General features: G+C 33.7%; 1 pseudogene; it reads right to left on the bottom strand.

The window, feature by feature from the left end:
• Window positions 1-518: 518 nt before the first annotated feature.
• LOC120608416 (uncharacterized) lies at window positions 519-637 on the bottom strand (annotated as a pseudogene).
• Between the last annotated feature and the right edge of the window lie 14,514 nt (window positions 638-15,151).

Genomic DNA, 15,151 nt, shown 5'->3' with positions numbered 1-15,151 from the left:
CCTTCCATTTCCACTTCCCACACCTCCCCTCTTGTCAGGTACTATTAGAGTGGACACATTTGGAGGATTTGGCACAAAGTTATGTTTAGTTGACAATATATTTAGTATCAAATGGTTTGAGAGAATGATGCTCTACCAATTTATATCTGCTCAGATCTGACTTTAACTTTTTCTCTTCCTTTATACTATTGGAATATTAGTGTTCGAGATTCTAGAACATAATAAAAAATATTTGAAAAGCATCTGACAAAGTATTTTATCTTATTCTTCAGTAAAAGATGAAAAGGATGGAGTAGGTTACAGCATAAAAAGAATTTGCAGCTGGTTGAGAATTCAATAAATGTTAATCACCTGTGAATTCTATTTATAACTTTAATCATTTTTTTTTTACCATGGAATTGTGCATTAATTTTTATATTTTTTCTTTTTTGTTTTTAGGTGAGGCAACCCTTGGTTGACCTCACAGATTGCAAAGACCTTGTCAGCTTACAATCTCTTATTTTTTTTTTATTTTTTTACGCCTACAGCACCTGGTCTTCCTAGGCAGTCTCCCATCCAAGTACTAACCAGGCCCAACCCTGCTTAGCTTCTGAGATCAGACGAGATCAGGCTTGTTCAGGGTAGCATGGCTGTAGATTAATTTTGCTTTTACTAAAAATATTATTGATTTTTTAAAAAATCAATAATATTTTTTAAAAAATCAATAATATTTTTAGTAACAATATTTTTTAAAAAATCAATAAATATTTTTAGTAAAAATTTTGCATTAAAATGTTATTTATCTTGATTACTGAGTTTTTTGACATTCCCTTAAGTTTTGTGCTCGATTATCTTGATTACTGAGTTTTTTGACATTCTCTTAAATTTTGGGTACTTAACGTGCCCTATCCCAGTCCCTCAATAATTATTGATCTCAAACCTTAGTCCTGCTTCATATTTAATAATTATTTAAATATAAGTGTATAAATCACATTTATTGATTTCTTTATTACACAGGCTAGGTGGGATGACAAAGGTTTACAACATCTAAAAGGCTGACCAAAAGTCAAAAGGTGAAATCAAGTAAGATAAAAATAAAGCCACTGCTTATATTCAAAAAGCCAATTTCCAAAAAAAAAAAAAAATAGTTTATTAAGGGTTCGTGTGAAAAATGACCTGGGTCTACCTTGACAATAAGCTCAATGTGATTTAGAAGCGTCCTGTGTGCCTCCAACAGCCATGTTGCTCTCAGACCCATTTCTCGCTCTTCCTCACCTCCGCTCTGTAATTTAGGAACTATATTTTCTAAGCTCCCCGGATCCTAGTTTCTGGTTATGTTCAGTTGATGCCGGGTTCTGACTGACAACTGGAGGGTGGAAAGAGAAGAGAAGTAAGAGTGTTTGTTTCCCCCCATTCCCTGAGTCTTGTGGCTCTCATTCTCACGGACAGTCCACGCAAGGTCTTAATTCCCAGCTCCCATTGTGCAGACCGGGCTCCCGACTCCGTTTCTGTGGCCCAGGGGGTGGTAATGGCTTTCTGATTTTGCTAATCTCTTTGTTGCCTCTGTATTTGGCTTCGCAACTCTTCTATCACATGTGTAACCAATTCCTTCTTTTATAGTTCCCATGTTTGAAAGTTGTAAGGTGGTTTCTATTTTCCTGCCTGAATTTTCACTGAAAACAGACCCAAGTTATAGTAATAAAAGGATGCAGTTAAAAATATGGGAGATCCTTCAGTGCGCAGTTGAAGTATTACACTTAAGGTATGGTATTTAAAAATAGATATGGTATAGAGGAGAGAAGCTTGGGTATCTGTGTTTAAGAGGCATCTTGTGTTTAATTCTTAGTACTACCACCTAATAGTTGTGATCTCGCATGAGTCAAGTACTTCTCCAAGTCTGAATTTATTGACCTATAAAATGATGACGGTGGTAATATTATCCTATGTACTGAGAGGCTCACGTATGACATGTGATATAGCTGTATACAGTGTGAGGCATCTGTTACTGCGCTTGTATGTCATTTGAAGAACTGTTTACCAAACCAAAAAGAATCTAGAGAAGAAATGGCACTAATCTGTATATATAAAGGAGTTTCATATAGAAAAGAAGTGAACTTTTTATATATTGTTGGACTGGAAAGAAGAGTGTCCAATGAATAGAAATTCCAAGGAAGCATGTTTTGGCTCAGCATAAAGCAGAACTTTTCAATAAGCAGAGCTGTTCAATAATCTAAAAGGCTGTCTTAGAAAGTAATGAACTCCTGATCTCTGATCATATTCTAGCAGAGTCTGGTGAATAATAGGAAGGAAATAATAGAAGGAAATAATAATTCTTTAGATAATAACAGTAACAATAGTAAAAGCTAACATTTATTGAGGGCTTATCAAGTGTCGTTTTGTTCTAAGTATTTAACATGCATTAATTCATTTACATTTCACTATGACCAAATGGATGCAATTGAACTACTTTACAGATAAGTAAACTGAGGCACAGAGCTATAGTAATTTGTCTAACATTACACAACTAATAAGTGAAATATCTACAGACTGTGATCCTAGGAATTTTAGTACCTACATAAGCGATGCTTAATAAATGTATTTTGGCTCAATATAATTTTCTTTAATTGTCCCATGTAAATGTTTTTTTATTATTATTGTAGAATCTGCCTTAGTTTATTTCTAATAACATTTTATGATAAAAAATAATACCAGCTTATTATAGACAATTTGGAAAGCACAGACAAGTGCAAAGAAAAAACAGAAATCTCAAGCGATCGCAAAGTCCAGGGATCAAAACTCTGCTTCAGTATGCATTTCTGGTTTTTTTTCTATGCAGTTTTTATTTTATAACAAATATATATGTCTACACGCATATTTTTTAAATGGCTGTTTTATAAAATTTGAGATATTTTATTTACCTAAGTGACTGAGAGGACTTTAAGCTTCAGATTCTATTTGAAAGGTTGAGACCAACAGTGATGTGATTTTCTGCATATGCCCAAAATTATTTTGACTCAGAATGATATTTTTATTTAAGTGCACAAACTATTGTCTGAGGTGGGTCCTAATCATTTACATTTCTAACAAATTTCTGGGAGTTTTTGAGGCTGCCGATCCTGGATCACACTTTGCAAACCACTAAGCTAAATTATGTGGGTTATTTAAAAACGCATGTATATTCAAGAATTAATAAAAATCATGGACGTCTTTCTAAAAATAGGGCATTCCAAGTGAGAAAGGTAGAGATGTTCATGTTTCTGTGAATGCTCAGATTAACTGTTATATGTAAAAATGAGACATGATGAGCGATTTGACATCACATTTTCTTAGACCATCTCTTCTCAGGGATAAGTCATGCCTATTTTCTCAACTCTTGTTTGTATGGCAGGGACTTCAGAATCTCGTTCATCACTCTTCAACATCCATTTGCCTTCTCTGGAAGTCTTCCAGTTTATCTTGTTTCTCCTGGTGTGTGTAAGCACAGTCGAGTGTATGCCCAGCTAGAATCTAAGCAATTCATACTGTGGTAGAGCTTGTTAACACTGAGGGGCTAGAAAATGCATTTCTATTAAGGCAGCCTAAGACCATTTTCAATGGTCATGTTACATTATTCGCTTATACTGCTTTATTTTTAACATTTTAAAAAATATTTTTTAAAAAAATGTTAGAGCATATTAAAATAGTAGAACTAAGTTTTTGAGTTAAAATTGTAATTTATTTGATCACATTATGTACAACACACACACATACACACATAAAAACTATTGAAATCTGCATGAGACTTTAGTTAATAGCATTGTATTTATGTCAGTTTCCTGCTTTTGATATTGTACTACAATTATGTAAGTTGTTATCATTAGGGGAAGGTGGGGAAGGGTACACAAGACCTCTCCATAACTTTTTTGTAACTTTCTGTAAATTTATAAATATATTAAGATAAAAAAGTTTTAACAAAATTAGTAATTTCCACTATTTAAGACCATCCTTCAGTGTTTCAGCTCAATGTCTCTGATCATATTTTCAATTTTTTTTTAACATATATCCTTTATTGTCCAAACATAATGAATTTGGATTTCATCGATTGGTAGTTCTGTGAACTTAGGCAAGTTTAACCCCTCTTGTCACATGTTTCCTTTTTTTCACAATACTCACACCTATGTCAATCATTTGAAGGATTAAGTGAGTTAATATGTGCTTAGAACAGTACCTGACACATAGTAAGCACCCTATAAATATTGGCAATTATGATGGTGACACTAATGATAACATAATGTACTTTTGCTCATGCTGATCTGTAAACAATCCTGGTTCCTGATCACCCTCCCCGCCCCCCAACTTTCCCATCCATCCCCACCCTCCTTTTATAGGTTATACTGGAGTGCCTTATGTAGAAAATTTAGGTAGAAATGGGTTTAATACGAGGATGTAGGTGCTTAAAATGACTGCAAAAAATAAAGATCAGGGAAGGTTATTACTATTTCTTGCCACTAACATTCATAGAATGGGGATGTTCAAGCAACACAGGAAATTGCCGTCAATATTCACAGCTGCCTGGGGCATGAAAGAAGGTAATTCTTTGGAAAATGCCAAAAGTTACTAAAAAAACCCTCAGTTGTACTGAATCACATATTGGCTTGTTACTGTCAAAGGAACAATAATATGGCTTTATGTTTCTTTTACCTCCAAATGTTGTGTAAGTTCCTCTCATTGACAGAATCTTACCCAAAACATAACTAGCAAGATTCATGGAAATGTAGCTCCCAGGCTTCTAGCCCCTATGATGCAGAGGAATGACAGAACAGAAAGTGTTCCAACTTGACAAACGACAATGTGTTTTTCTTGAACACTTTGGTCATCATCCCAGACACTTCTCTAAACTATTATTGCCACCATCTTTATACCCCTTTTTTGGAACTTCTTATATATGAGCTTATAGTGTAGTAATTTATGAATATGTTCTAAAAGTTTAGAACAGCATCCTGAACATAACAAATTCTCACTGCATATTTATTATATAAATGAGTATATTCATATAGCCTATTCTTATTTTTTAGTTCTTTATTGCTTGATATTCACAAGAATCTATAATGGAGCAAACCCAAAACTCAAGAACAGAGAGAGAAAGAGGACTCGTCCAATAAAGAAAATTTAAATAGTCTATTTAATGTCTTCTAAAAAGTTCTTGAAATGTTTCAATAAAACTAAAATATCTCAGACAAAGGTTGAATAGCAGCCTTGTGGTGATGGTCTTCCAACAGTCTCTGCCACACAGAGAAAAGGCAGTCTCTTGCAAAGTCACCTGTAAGGGCTCATGAAATGCTCAAGCTCCAGCCTCCATATCTCATTCTATATGCTGGCAAAATGCATGAGAGAAAAGAGAAATGCTGAGTTCAGATTAACTAGCAGAACAAGCCTAGGACTATTACTCCAAGAGCTGTGAGGAAAAATCATTGAATAAGGTAACAGGCCTTGTAATTTTACTTACATGAGACTGTATTTTAGAACATCACTTATGTCACTTTAAGGATGTGATGTTCTGCTTTTGAAACAGCCATGCTGTACACAAGAAAGAGCAGTGTATTATGGTTCAGAAGCAAACATTTGGTAACTGCAGTAGTGAAATTATCAGCTGCTTCTCTAATAAACTTTTTTCTTTTCCTGTGGGGCTAAAATTCTTCACTGAGGCAGCTGTTAATTTCCAAATCAAATCTGCTGGGTGGAGAGTGACTATTTATAGAGGTTCTATTTGGGAAAATTTGAGAAAGATGCTAGTTAGAATTGATATTCTCTGGTCGTGAACTTGTTCTGCCCTTTTAATTTTTTTATCATGACCTTGGAAAACTCAGCATGGTTAAATTAATCAATAGATTGTTTGCTGGACCATTCATCTGTGTAACTTGGGCTCTTTGAAAGGCAGCTTATACAAATGTCCTCATTATTTCCTGCTTAACGTTGTAGCTTTGGAAATGGAGAAAAATTATTTTAGAAACTATATGAGGGGACAAATATATTAGTAATAACTAGCTAATTGTGCCAGGCAGATGAAATATTTCATCAACAACTCAATAAATCTACTTTCAACAGTGTCGATTGAAGGCAAAATTATAGGACATCATTCGTATCCCTAGGTCTTTCTTGATACTCTCTTCTTTCCTTATCCCACATTCTATCCCTGTTAGATGTCCAGTGATGTTTCATTTTTCCATCTTTTATAACCTGCTTGTAGAAAACAATCCGATGTCACACATTTTCACTTAAGTGTATTACTTAAGTCTCATTTAGAGTGGACACATATCCCTCATATAAAAGAACGTCAGGCCTCCACAGCCAAGTAAATATGGTGTTTGAGGGGACAGAGTATGCTTTTGCAGTCTTAAAACCATGTATGGGCAACATGACAGTGTGAGGAACATGAGGATTCCAGCTTAAAGGTATGAAAGCTTGTATTCACTGTTCATCCAGGAGAATTCTTCTCAGAATCTTATTCTCTGTATCTGTAAAATAAGGAAGATTATGATGAATCTCATGGGTGTAGTTCGAGGACTAAATAAACTATTACAGAGTATCTAGTTCTGATCTTACTGTGAGACAGCTTTTCATTTAATGGTGCCTCTTTTTCCCCTCTTCTTTTTTACCCTATATGAGAGGCTTCTGTCTCTGGCCCACAGAGTAATTATCTTTTTCCAAAAACATATTGGTTACAATAATTTTTTTAAAAAAGGAAGGAAGAGGATCAGAAAATGTGCTATGTAATCAGAAAAATGTCAAAACTTTTTCTTAATATCAATAATTTTTCACTTCGTTAAAAGGAGTGAGCCAGCGTTCTCTTTGAAGATAAATATGGGTTTTTTTTGTATTTCTTTAAAAATAAATTCTTGCTTGGCTGATTCAAGTTTACCTCTCTTTTTCACTGTTCAAAAAATTGTGTAGTAAGCATTGAGTACCAAGAATATACAAAGGTACAGCAATACATTCCCATACCTTACAAGAAATAAAAGTAAATAAATATGGATGATTTAGAGTCTTGAGATGATATATTTGCAGACTACTTTTCTTTAGCTTTCTCCCTTCTTTTCATTTTTATACTGACGCTATTATTAAAAATAGTTTTAACATTGATACTACTAGAGAACTTTAAAAAAATCAAGCTCATGCTTCTCCACATTTTCAAAATGAAATTAGAATGATGGCTATGGGAACCATTTAAACCTAATTTAAATAATTGGGTAAAATTATAACCTATAAATATCACTTTCTACATTTGATAAAAACAGTACTGTGCATCTTTCTGAGTTGGAATATATCAGACTGAGTCTCATACAGTCCTTAATGATACAAATAGTAGTCCTTCCCATAATTCTGAGACTTAGCAAATCAATAAAGCTAAACTCTGGAGGCTTTAAATAATCTTTCTATTTAGCACAGAAGAATCTATTCTTATTTGATCTATCATCAGTGGTTGACTCAATGACAACTTCATCCTTGAAACACTTTTTCCTTAGCTTCTTAAACCCAACAAATCCCTGGTTTTCCACCTCTCTATTTGGCCATTCCTTTTCAATCTTCTTTGCAAGAATCTTCTTTCTAGCTCATCTTCAAATGTTGGCGTTCTTTACAGTGCAGTTTAAGGTTCACTTTTCTCCACTCTAGATGCAATTATTACATAGTTGCAGGTAGCACACAGTAGTTATCTTTAGTTCTGACCTCTTTTCTGAGCTCCACATATATTTGCCTATTTGAGGCCTCAAATTAGATTAAATTTAGCAGATCCCAAAGTGAACTTGTAATCTTCTTGCTTAATTCCTAGGGCTATTTCAGTATGCCATTTCTCAATGACTAACACCCCATCCCCTAATCCAACTGTTTATATTAGTCTGAAAGCTTACAATCGCAGTTGACATCTCCTTTTCTAGCACGTCAAATTGTCAATGCTGCACCAAAATAAAAATAAAAAAAATCCATCCACTTCTTTTCATCCAAACCATAGCTTATCCCGTTCCAATTTATAATCTGCCTTCACCTGAATTATTGATCTGCTCTACTCCATTCTGCCCACTATCCAATTGCTTCTTTACCTGAGGTCAGAGTTACATTTTCCTCAAAAGGTAATCTAATCATGTCACCTTTCTCTTCCCTCCCCATGCTTGAATCTCTTTAATTGTTTCTCATTACAAACTTGCAAACGAACTTTTTAAGATGACTATAGGTTTTGCATGGGCTAGCCTTCAGCTGCCTCTTTATTTCTCACTCCTTCTTGACCTTTTCTGTTGGATACAGGCCCTTTGGCCTCAGTTCAGTGCTTCACATTTTCCATATCACATTTTTCAATCATTGGACCTTTGCACAATCCATTTTATTTTCCGGATATACCCTTGAACTTTCCCATCTCTAAACCCATTAACTCTTATTCTTTAGATCTTAGCTCAAATAATACTTCTCCAGGGAAATCTTTCCTAAGTTCGAATCTTGTTATAGGTTCTAATGATATCTTGTATCCCTCTATTATATCAACTATAGTTTTAGAAGTTCTAATTTTATATGTGTTTTACTTCTGTTTATCTGACTCTCCCTCTTGCCTATAAGAACAGTATATTGAGTGCTTTTTTGGCTTCCTTTTCATTCACTATTAGATTCTTATACCTTGTAAAAATATTTGACACATTGTGTGAGCTAAATTAATATTTGTTGAGTAAGATTCATGGGTTTGTGTAATAGTATACTTATATTTCTTTTTTGGGTAACATTTTCAGCATTTTCTTAGTCAATTCATTCTCAATGCAATTTCTCCAACTCTTCTAATCTTATTTCTATGTGGCCTCTCTCATCATCCAGCTGTGAGCTGTCTGTCTACCTCCTGAGAGCTATATGAGTGAATCCTTGCCTCCCTGGAACAGACAAGTCTATGCTGGTATGAAACAAAACAACAAAACTTTATCTATTAAAAACACTGTTTTTTAAAGGTTCTAGAAATGATGAGAGAAAACTTTCCATAATTTCTTACTAAAAAACACAAATGAAAATTAAGGTCATAATGTTAGAATAAAATATCTACTTAATTATCACGATTCCTTAGAGCAAAGTGTGTAACTGTCTAATACATTTTTAATCTCTCAAGTTATAATTCTCTGTGTCTTGTGAACATTGTACTAATATTAATTCACTGAATTGATTTTAACTCTGGCATCACCTTGGAACAAAGATACAGTAGGTAGAAAAAAGTTATAACTAAGAATGTAGGCACTCAGTAAAATGTCCAAAGCCTCAGATAAAAAGAAGCAGTAAGGATTTGATTTTTCTACAAATATCTTTAGATAGCTGTCATGTACAACCTTAGTGTTTTTTCCTAAGCTTAATATTGCTGTTTTCCATAGTCATTTCTCAGTATCCTATTTTTGTTCTGCCCTCCTACACGCTACCATTTTGGAGCATCCTCTGAATGAGTTTTTATTTCTCAATCACTCTTTGCAAGTATATCATGTGAGTTGGACAGATTGCTCTAAGAATGACATAGTTAGTGCATGGAACAGAGGAAACACCTCCCCATATGTCTTAGTTTGGGCTACTTTAACCAAAATACCATAGACTTGGTGGCTTAAACAATATAAATTTGTTTTTCATAGGTTTGGAAGCTGGAAAGTCCAAGATCAAGGTGGCCCCCAATTTGGTTCCTGATAAGAACCCTTTTCCTGTTTTGCAGATGGTTACCTTTTTGCTAAAATGTTCATAAGGCAGAAAGAGATCAAGATTAGAGATAGAGATTAATAGAGACAGAGACAGAGACAGAGACAGAGACAGAGACAGGGATAGAGATAGAGATAGAGATAGAGATAGAGATAGAAATAGAGATAGAGATAGAGATAGAGAGAGAGAGATAGAAAGCTCTGTGTCTCTTTTTATGTAAGCACTGATCCTATCATGAGGGATCGCCTAATCATCTCCCAAAGGTCTTATCTCCAAGTATCATCACTTTGAAGATTAGGGTTTCAATATATGATTTTTTGGGGGTAGGGGCAGGGTTTGCATAAACATGCAGTTCATTATATCATCAATGTTGCCATCTTACAATCTTTTTCCTGGTGACCAGAACTGTAGGCTCAGTGAGCATAAGGTCTCCCTTTGAATTTATTGCAGATGACAATTTCACTATGGCATATAAAGATTCTCCAGACTGACAGACTGATAATCATTTTCTTATCACCCACTGGTCAACAGCTAAGCCAATGGTGCACATTTCAGTTTTTTGTTAGAATACCACCTGAAGGTAAAAATCTATGTAAAAGTCATAAATTTGCATATTGATTAAATTAATACCAGCTGCTATAACAGATACACCTCTAATATCAGTGGCTCAAATCAATAAAAGTTTTTCTTTCATTCAAATAATAATACAATAAGGGTGTCCTGTGAGTGGACTTCTATGTGGTGATTCATGGATAAAAACTTTTTCATTCTTGTGTCTCTGCCCTTCTCTAGTTCCTCTTTACCTGAGAAAAACGTGAAATATAAAAAGAAGCCATGGATAAAAGCACTTCTACTTCACAGTCTCAGCTGAGAAGTAGCAACCATTTCTGCTCAGATTTCATTGACCAGAACTCAGACACATAATTTCACCTAATAGCAAGGGAGACAGGAAAATGTAGTCTGGCTAGGTACATAGGAAGAACAGAAAATTGATTTTGGTAAATACATAATTTCTATAACACTTCCCCTGATTTATAAATTCCTTTATAATCTGGCTTCTGGTTTTCTCTCCATCTGCATTTCATACCATAGCCCCTCACTCCAGATACTGTATTTCCTTAGGGCTTTGCAGTATCTATTCTCTCTTCTGCCTGATCTATGCATGGTTGGTCTCTCCACCACCATCCATTATAAAGTAGTCATCAGTCATTCGTATTATCACTTAACAATATCTTGTTTTATTAAATATCAATTTATTTATTGGTTCATTGTTTGCTTCTTATTAGTATTTAAGATCCATGAATGTGTGATCTTCACTGGTTTGTTCAGTGCTATATCTCCACAGCTGAGAATAGTACTAATAAATAGTTATTTGTCGAATAAATGAATAAAGATATTTGCAAAATTGATTAGGGAACTAAATTTAGGAGTGTAAATTTGTTAAATTTTACCCTTCTGAATTAAACAATGTTTTATTCTTTTGAAATATTTTTCAACACAAATTTGGCCTAGTATAAAAATTATTTTCTCCAAATTTGTCCTATTCATGAAATTTATAAGTTATAATTACTTAAACAAAAAGCAGCTCAGTATAGAGTCTGAGAACAGAAACTAAAACGTTCTTGCCACATTAACAGTTGAGTTTGAATATACAGTGAACTATAACTACAACTAATTTTCTCCTCATCTGGCCCTTATTTCCCTATCTAGTTTACATACATGATAGGATCAATAATGCTTCCTGCCAAACATGTCTAATTATGATTCCTGGAACCAGTGAATTTTACCTTCCCTGGCAAAAGGAACTTGGGATTTTGCAGGCATGATTACATTAAGGAACTTCAGATGGGGAGATTATCCTGAATTATCCAGGTGGGCCCATGTAATCACAAAAGCTCTCACAAGAGGAGACAAGAATTTCTGTTTTCTAAGTCATATTTTTTCCTTAGTGGAAAAAGTCACCTCTCAAATCTGAATAGTTTATATTTTTGCAGAACTGAAAAAATAACATGAAGCTCCCCAGCTTCACTGATGTTTTCCTAGGAAGAGACAAAGAGAAAAACAATGACAGGGTATATAGATATCTAGGAAGAAGTAAAAGATACAAAGAAAGTGTTCATAAAAGATCACTCCCAATAAGAGCTTCTAAAAACCAACTGGACTCTGAGAATATAGGGCAAAACTTTTACAGTGTGTTTTAGAACTTGGGTTTTCCGACAATAATAAATGACTCTAGTAGACTGGCAAGTAAAATTATATCCTAATACCAGACATCCCTTATTAGTTAATTACTATAAAATTAACTATGGCATACTTAAAGAGAATGTAGTGAATTAGACTGAAAAATATACCAAAATGACATAATCAGTTTGGGGAATCCCATAGGGAAGCAATTTCAACACGTTGGGCATTATTTCTCACAGATTCTTTACAATCAAATGTGATCTTTCACTGACACCTTTTGGGTAGCTTCCTTATCACTCTGAGTATACTATTTCCTTTCTCTAGCTGACCCAGCCAGGACACCATGACTCTAGCACCCCATTCTCATCTAGCAAATTAAATTTATGTTACTGTCACCTATAGTGACAGATTATGTCTTTTCAGAAAAATATCACTTAATTCATGCAACATTTTACCAAGAGACATAAGTCAGAGGTCAAGCCAGACAATAGAACCTTTGTATTCACTTAAAAGTTCTTGAAGAAGTGCTACTTTGAATCTGTAATAAGATTTGACCACTACTTAAAAAGGATAAAGAGGATATGTCTTCAGAAATAAGAAAAGTTTCATTATGATCAAATTTTAAGTTTTATTCCTCTGCTAGTTAATTCATCTAAACAGAATATTAGGATAAGTAAAGGAAGATTAAAAAAAGCATTTCTTTTGACCCAGCAATTGCACTTCTGGGTATTTATCCAAGGAAAACCGAAACAATAATTCGTAAAGGTCTATGCACCCTTATGTTCATGGCAGCACAGTCTACAATAACCAAGATATGAAAGCAACCTAAATGTCCATCAACATATAATTGGATAAAGAAGTTATGGTTCATATATACAATGGAATATTACGCAGACATGAAAAAAATGAAATTCTACCACTTGCAATGACATGGATGGACCTAGAGGTTATTATGCTGAATGAAATGTCAGAGAAAGATAAATACCATATGATTTCACTTATATGCAGAATTGAAGGAACAAAAAAGAACAAACTAATCAGAAATAGACTCACAAATATAGAGGACAATCTGGTGATGGCCAGAGAGGAGGGGTTTTGGGGAGCTGGGAGAATGGGGTGAAGGGTTAAAGAGATACTAATTAGTAGCTGATAGACGGTCATGGGGTTGGGGAGCAGGGCATAGGGAATGCAGTTAGCATTAACGTAATGGCTAGGTGGAGAGCGAGAGGAGAGAAAGAGAAATTAGGGAGATTGTTTTATAAACTACATAAATGTCTAACCAATGTATTGCATACTTGAAACTAATAATAAAATAAAATTTTAAAAAAGCGTTTCTCTTCATTCGATGTAATTTAGATATATGATTTAGCACTCTCTTCTCCAAAATCAGTAGAATTTTATTATAACTATGTCTCTTTTCATGATTGGCAGCTAAAGAAGAGGTCTTCATCAACTTTAAATGGTACTGTAGCTTTGAGATCAAATCACACAAAGCACCATTACCATAAAATATTAATTTTAGTCATACAATTTTATAAATTAAAATATACACATTTCTATAAGCTAAAATATATAAAATAAGATAAATAATAAATTATTTTAATGTACTTTTGTACATTGAAAGGATGCAATTTAAGGGTGCGTGAAAATAAGAAGTTGCAAGACATGATATTGAAAGCCATTATTATAAGATTCATTAGAGTGCAAGACAGACAGGTAAAGCAATTTAGCTTCAGTTTTCAAAAACACTACATAGAATCCAGCACTACCATGCTGATCAAAATAATGCAAAATCTTTCTTTTTGAGTTTTTTTAGATCAGAATTGATAAACTGGAGGTAGAATTATGATATGATTATGAGATGATATAAAAATATGTAAAAAAAAAGATTGTCTTTATATCCCTTGCTAATTTAATCTACTAAAGTACAGGCCACTTGCAAACTAGAAACTTAAATTAATAAGGCATTTATTAATTTAATATATAAACTTGTATTTAACAGCTAGAGTTCTACACATATTCTAAAATTTCCCCGCCAGACTTCAATACTGATATCCACAGAATGAACTTAATAAATTTTCAAAGGAGTTGGTATAAGGTGAGTGAATCATCATCATCATCATCATCATGAATGAAAGGATAGTGATAAAGACAATACACCTATAAATATTAAAAACATGGCCAAATCTTAAAATGCTTCAAAACATCGATTTCTTTGTTAAGCTTTGAAATTTTCTGATTTTATATTTATTTATTTGAATATTAATTCACTTAATGTAGGTAAGCTTTAAGTTTCACAGGCATCAGGAACATAAACTAGTAGTTTTTGAAAATTGGCCAAAATAACATCTTGATATGATTCTTCCATGATAATTAGGACCTAAGCCTCACTGACACAAAAATAAAAAAGGCAACCTAAAGAAGCCAAATTCAAATATAAAAGTTAAAAAAAAAATGATTAGAATATATTAAATATTTGCAAAACCTAATGACAGAATGTGATCTTTTTTGTATTTAAAAGTACAGTTTAATGTTTTTCCTATTTCTTTTGTTGATGAAAAAGATTCATGTAGTAACTAAAGGTCTGAAAACTTTGTCCTTCGATAAATATTTAGATGAGCATAATTGTCAGAGACACTATAAATGCTTTAAGAATTTTACAGGCATTATAGCATGAAATTCTTACAACAATTTATGAAGCACATACTGTTGTTATGGTAACATTTCACAGATAAGAAAACTGAATCTCACAAAAACAAAATTAACCTTATTTAAAAATTAACAGCTAAAAAATGACAAAATGAGACTTGAACCCTGGTCTACATGAATCCAAATCCAAACTCAGTGGCTCTAGTGAAATGGTTTCTCTAAGCATCATCTCAAAAATGATGTATGAAAACTGAGGCTGTGTCTACACCTAATATGAGGTCTGATCTACCAGGTAAGCTAAAAGATCAGGGGTATTTTAGACAGAACCTGAAAAAAAATTTGATTCCTCACTTTCCTTCTAAGTAATTTTACCTGTTATTTAAGACTGTTTTAATCCTTACCGATTCTCTGTATCCCTCCCTGACCAATTCCACTGGGTTGATGACCCTCCTTTCTGTTTCTTTAACTGGAAGTGCACATGCTAGGACAGAACTGATTAAGTTTTACTAAAATGGTCTATTCCCACGCCCTCATTTCTTCCATATTATAAACAGAGCCACCAAGAGCAGGTTAGGGTCTTAGTGAAAAAGAAATCTAGGGACTCAGAAAAGGCAGATTTGTATCGGCATGTAACGTTTGACTATTCATTGTTATTCCC

Source organism: Pteropus medius, unplaced genomic scaffold (genome assembly GCF_902729225.1).
Source record: "Pteropus medius unplaced genomic scaffold, Ma_sr-lr_union100, whole genome shotgun sequence".
NCBI classification, from domain to species: domain Eukaryota; kingdom Metazoa; phylum Chordata; class Mammalia; order Chiroptera; family Pteropodidae; genus Pteropus; species Pteropus medius.
Note: the sequence above shows the minus strand (reverse complement) of the source record. Positions and strands in the feature narration are given on the sequence as shown.